We start from the raw sequence: 6,002 nt of genomic DNA, 5'->3' as shown, positions 1-6,002 counted from the left end.
GTTATCTTGTACACGTGTTTCAAGAAGTAACCTACCGTTAGCAACATTACAACTAATTGCGTAGGAAGCTTCAAAAATAAATTATATAAAGAAGTTCTCCATTACAAAATTATGGAAATAGGAAACCAATTCCAGCACAGAATAATTCTACCATATGAAACTAGAAATGAAGCCTCAATGATTTAGTATATTGAAATTTTAGGATACTACAGGTATAACAAAAACGCGGAGTAATTTTAAGTAATTGTGTGAACGAAACACCTAAAATTGGGAGTTTTATGGTTATAAAATAGTTGCAAGATAAGAAGTAATGGTGCGTTGGTTTTTATAAGAATTTTGTCGGTTTTTAGATAGTTATATTTGACAGCGAAACCTGTCTAAACCGAACCATTTTTGATTTTTATGATTGCAGTGATGACACTGGTGTTCTGATTCCTCAATGTTCCCGTTTGAAACATTGAATCAGTAATTTTTCGTAGTCTATGAAGAGCAAATAGGTTGGAGACAGACATCTTTGTTCCAGGAGTTTTTAAGTATCCACATATGATAAAAGCCACTACGAGAGTAGGTGGTATTGCAATAAGTTTGCAGTCCATGCTTCACTACGGACAATATCTTTCTTAATGAATTATCATCTCCTTCCAGGAGCAAGATGAGAATTTAGCTTTATACCTTTAATTGTATGGATTCCTATGAACTTTGGGAATCCAATACAATTAGAGAAAGTCCTCACGTATTGCATCGATGTTGAGAAAAGACATGAAGGACGTATTGTTATTTAGGATTAGTATGAAATAGAACTGCAGGTACACCTTTTGTTGTTTAGGATTTCATCTTTGTCAAAAGTAGTACGTTTGTATGTGGCATTACTTTGGGTGTTACTATCAATGCCCAATTCCTTAATATAGCAATTTAGGTAATGGGATTTAACAACTAATACAATGTTGTTTGAAGCTTTGTCCACAGGGACGATAACAATTCTCATGTAGTGAGGAAAGGCATTTAAGTGCCTCACAATAAGTGAGTGAGGACACGAACGTCTACCGCTTCCGGAGCTTGGCAAATTTGGTACCTGTAGAAAGTGTCTCTATTGTAATTGCTTTGCTAGATTTTTTATATAAATGCCATTGATGTTTTCTGAATTTTTAAATGATTTTATTTAAAACAAAAGCTATATATGCAGTAATATTTTATTATGACTAGAATCAATAAAAATGAAAAATATATAATTGAAGAATGAAAAAATAACTTGAGATCATATGAAAATCTTAATATTAGGCTAACAAAGAAAGTTAAGATAGTTAATTATGACATTTCAGTGGAAAACGGGCAATAATCGCTTACTAGTAGAGTATCTTACACTATAGAAACATTGAGAAAATTCTAGGGTTGTCACAGAGTTGCCCAAAACATTTAACTACAGTATGCAGATATAGTTGTGTGTCATGAAATGATAGGGTCATTTAACCCTACCTTATGGACCCTCACCCTACCGGTGCGCCTGGTCCATACTCCAGTTTTTAGTAAAGTCCGAGTTGTTCATTTACTTTTGTTACTTGTATGTGAAGAAGCAACTTCGCAATTCTTTTATATTAAAAATTAACGATGAATAGTACAGTGAAGGGAGTTAACTCTGTATTTTGCCATTCCAAGCTAAGAAGTAATCTGCTCCAATCGCTTTCCCGTTCTGATCATTGCTTCCCATGCTGAATTTAGGGGGTTTAGGGAAATCCTGCTCATTTGCTGCATTAGTAGCTAGGCCTCCTGCTTTTGCTACGTATTTAGCTATGTCAGCAGTTTGTGTTGCAAAGTCAAATGTTGTGGAATCGAACTTCACCTGCTAAGGAAATTAACAATCATTTTTAAAAATGGACAGGTGTGAGTGAGTATATGGAACATAATAACTAAATTAATATGAATTAAATGGCTATTTTATCTCCCCACCTACCCATACCTTTCTGAACAAAGTGATGGAAATAAATTCATATGTTTGGTTCCATACCCGTGAAAGAAAATAATAATAACAAGATAGCCTAAAAAGTAAATGTGATCTTTTTTTACAAAAGTTCATGGCCATTTTTTTTTCAAATATAATAAATGTGTAGTCGTCTCTCTGCAACGTGATTTCTTAACACCATTATTATCATGTTGTATTAACTAAAATGTTCCGTAAAATACAAACGTATGTGCATCTTGATTGACTGTTCAGAGGGCATAATTATTCACTTTACACACACACTTAGTACTTTTAAAACATCGCCCTTTTATGCAGATTAGTATTGTTCAACATATTACCTTCACGGTTGATTAGTAATAAACATTTTCTCAGCAACTTGAGGTCCTGGTCAATAGAGCAAGCGACCCTAAGATCGCTAAAATATAGACACAAATCATCACAATCAGCGATTATGAGTAATCTGTCGCTTATGAAACTTGATACAACCATTGAAGTGTGCTCAAATTTTAGAACATTCTCCCCAATGAATTTCAATGCTTTCTATGTAACTGATTTCTCTTAATACAAAACCAACGCCACTTTTAGTAAGGATGCATTTGTGATATGAAATGGTGATTTTTTTTAAAACAAAATTGGTCATATGCCATCCATTGGTTAACAGTCTCCCCAATGACTTTCAATGCTTTCTATGTAACTGATTTCTCTTAATCCAAAACCAACGCCACTTTTAGTAAGGATGCATTTGTGATATGAAATGGTGATTTTTTTAAAAACAAAATTGGTCATATGCCATCCATTGATTAACAGCCTCCCCAATGAATTTCAATGCTTTCTATGTAACTGATTTCTCTTAATCCAAAACCAACGCCACTTTTAGTAAGGATGCATTTGTGATATGAAATGGTGATTTTTTTAAAACAAAATTGGTCATATGCCATCCATTGATTAACAGTCTCCCCAATGAATTTCAATGCTTTCTATGTAACTGATTTCTCTTAATCCAAAACCAACGCCACTTTTAGTAAGGATGCATTTGTGATATGAAATGGTGATTTTTTTTAAAAACAAAATTGGTCATATGCCATCCATTGATTAACAGTCTTTTAATGCTTTACATTATATACATGTATTTTTATTGTGTATTGTTAATATAATTTCGCAGTAAAATGACTTAATGGATAACGAAAAAAATGTTTGCCTTTTTCTAGAATTTTACTTTCAGTATATTTTGAATTGTCAAGTTTGTCGCAGACAGGACAACTATTAACACAGCGTCTGTTTCGTACCAGTGCAAAAATAGACCGTCGTCTCTTTCTGCTCAAACCTGAAACAAAGTAAAGAATACAATTTTCTAGGCAATAGAAATTTCAGGATTTATTATCAATTTTTTTGTTTCAATTAATAAAGTTTTCAATAATGGCATTGGAAAGGAATTTCCATTACATGCTACAAATTGACTAAATTGGCTGTTGTCTCAGAAACTACTGTTTGTTCCGATTTAGTGTGCTGTAGTAAAGAAAAATCCAACTGTCAATGCATCCAAGATAAGCGCAGTGTCAAAGTATTTGAAAGATTAAGTTATGCACACTCTGTTCTTATCTTTAAAGAAGATGCTGACGTCACTGCCGACTCCTTCAAAGAAATTTCCAACGGATTTAAATGAGTTTTCAATACCAGACAATGCTGTACAGAGCTCTTTCTCGAGAGATTCAAAACCAATTTTTATCCCATCCAAAGATGGTGAAAGAAGAGCTTAATAAGGTATTTCCAGCTTTTACAAATTTAGAACCCAGATCTTTGAATCCGTCAGATAAACCATTGAGAACGAAATTTCCAGCGCCCTCTAGCGCATCGCCAACTGAATCGGCAGTTTTTCCTAAAGCATTGGCAAAATCTCCAGCTCTGTCTCTAACTTCAGTTCCTTACTTTTGGAACCATTTACCAGCGTCATCTGTGACTTTGCTGATGGAAACAATGGCTGAGTTGGCAGCAGTCGATAAAGTAATGAGAATTTGCTTGTCCAGAGGTGGTCTGAAAAAATTGTGCACAATAAAGTAATGAAAATTGGCCTGAATCTGCATGCCACCCGGGTTTCCTAACAAAATGGAAGGGGGACATCATTTACCATATTTTATCAAGTTTCCACAAGAAGGAGACAATTGTCCAACAAAAAATAGGGGTACTAACCCCTGACATTCCCTACTTTGACATGCTACTGCAAAATCAACCGAACGATAAAATAAGACTGATAGTCGGTCATTGATAACGGTAAACGTTTATATTAGATTTTGTAAAAAAGGAAAAAACATTAATTGCCCTATATACATTTTAAGAATGGCAACTGATTAAACAGGTAGAAAAGCTTATTGATATATCGAAGGAAAAACAATGCCGACAATAATTAAAAGTTGCAAAACGCAACTGCCGGAAAATTGTAAAAAAGGAGGTAACTCACTTCAGTTGACATAAATTGGCTCTGCAGGCATTACATTCATCGATAGTCAGGTTTATTGAAACTTTTCGCTTTTGACCAACTCATCTAATTTAGCTGCTATCTGTACCATGGCCTCGCTTCGTGCTGCCCGGTCGGTTTCTACAGTTCAAAAATGTGTTAAAATGTTAAAAGTTCCTAGCGAGCGAGCGAGCGAGCAAGCGAGCGAGCGAGAGAGAGAGAGAGAGAGAGAGAGAGTGCGTGTGTGTGTGTGTGTGTGGTAAATATGTGATCCAGGTTATGCGACATAGGTCTAGGGTGCGATTTGTAATATGCGATGTTGGATATAAACAAACGGTATGTATTCTAAAAATTACACGCCAAAAACTGTATCCCCTATATCACCTCAAGGGTTACCAGCCCACGGGTGATGTAGGTCAAGGGTTGAGATTTTGACATTTCATGTTCTGATCATTTAATTTAACTAGCCTTCAAGTGTTTCGTGTGGGTAGGATAAAAGGTATGCGATGACCATAACAATCAGTGGCAAACTTGATAACCTCTTTATGTACCTAAAACTCTCAAACGGATTTAAATGAGTTTTAAATCCGTTAAATTATTTCAGTTACTTTATGTTCTTTGTTGTGTATGTCTGTTTTCCATGTCTGGTCTTTGTCTCTGGATTACATTCTTTTGATTACCGCTATAACCTTGGTTCCCTGGTTACTCTTCCAATCGTTTACCGGAAACAGATATTCTGAAACAGCCAATTTAAGAAACACATATAATAAATATTAGTACATGACAATGATACGATCAAAACTGAATTGGTTAAAAGATAGTTTAGTCTAGGAAATTAATTACTTACTAGTAAGGGAATCATCTCCAATCGGAAAAAACTCCCGAATGCTGTAGCACAAGTTGTGAGAAATAACACTATAGTATACATGTTGAACGTCAAAATTCGTCTGGAACAATTCCATGCTGTCATGCTTCTAGTGCGTTAATATCCACATTCGGAACCATCCTGGGGTTGTATTGATTTGAAAAAAAAATACTTTGGTTGTTTTCTTTTTTCAAACTATTATTATTAGTTTCAGGTCTTGAGGGCTTGTACTTCGCTTCGCGTAGGTCCGTTTATGTAAATTATTTGTATTAGTTTCACTCAGGTAGATATGTGAATCGGAAAATGTTGTTCGGGCAGCAAATCATAATCCTTTACACATTATTGAGACGAAAACTTGGAAATCGTACTTCCTACACGACTTTCTACATAACAAAATTCTAGACTGATGATAAATCGTCGCTTTTTACGAGATAAAGGTAATTATATATACCATATCCATGTGCAAGTATTAAATACATATTCATCAATTGGGAATAGTTAGTGTTACTGTACGTTTTATTTGTGGGAGAATTAGGATGCTTAAGAAAAGATAAATAAATTTGCTGTTAAGTCAGTTCAAACATCGGAAAATCATGCATTCAAATGTAGTTGTCACATTAAGGTTACAATTTAAGTAGGTCAATTGAAAAAGAGTCTGTCTATTCTCACCGTGGCACATTGGCTCACTGGTGATCTATGAGGTGTGTCATCTTATCAACAGGTAGCAT

General features: G+C 34.8%; 1 long non-coding RNA gene across 2 annotated transcripts; it reads right to left on the bottom strand.

Moving 5' to 3' along the window:
• Positions 1-3,366: 3,366 nt before the first annotated feature.
• LOC148598019 (uncharacterized) lies at positions 3,367-5,510 on the bottom strand. Of its 2 annotated transcripts, none has more exons than XR_015918569.1 (3): positions 5,257-5,510; positions 4,413-5,145; positions 3,367-3,988 (listed from the first exon to the last, which is right to left on the bottom strand). It is a non-coding gene; the product is annotated as an uncharacterized LOC148598019 (long non-coding RNA). The 2 variants fall into 2 exon arrangements; XR_015918568.1 differs by having other exon boundaries at positions 4,413-4,550.
• Positions 5,511-6,002: the final 492 nt, after the last annotated feature.

The sequence above is a fragment of the Perna viridis genome, chromosome 14 (assembly GCF_037379345.1).
Source record: "Perna viridis isolate PV_CMFRI_1.1 ecotype Kerala chromosome 14, ASM3737934v1, whole genome shotgun sequence".
Classification (NCBI taxonomy): domain Eukaryota; kingdom Metazoa; phylum Mollusca; class Bivalvia; order Mytilida; family Mytilidae; genus Perna; species Perna viridis.
Note: the sequence above shows the minus strand (reverse complement) of the source record. Positions and strands in the feature narration are given on the sequence as shown.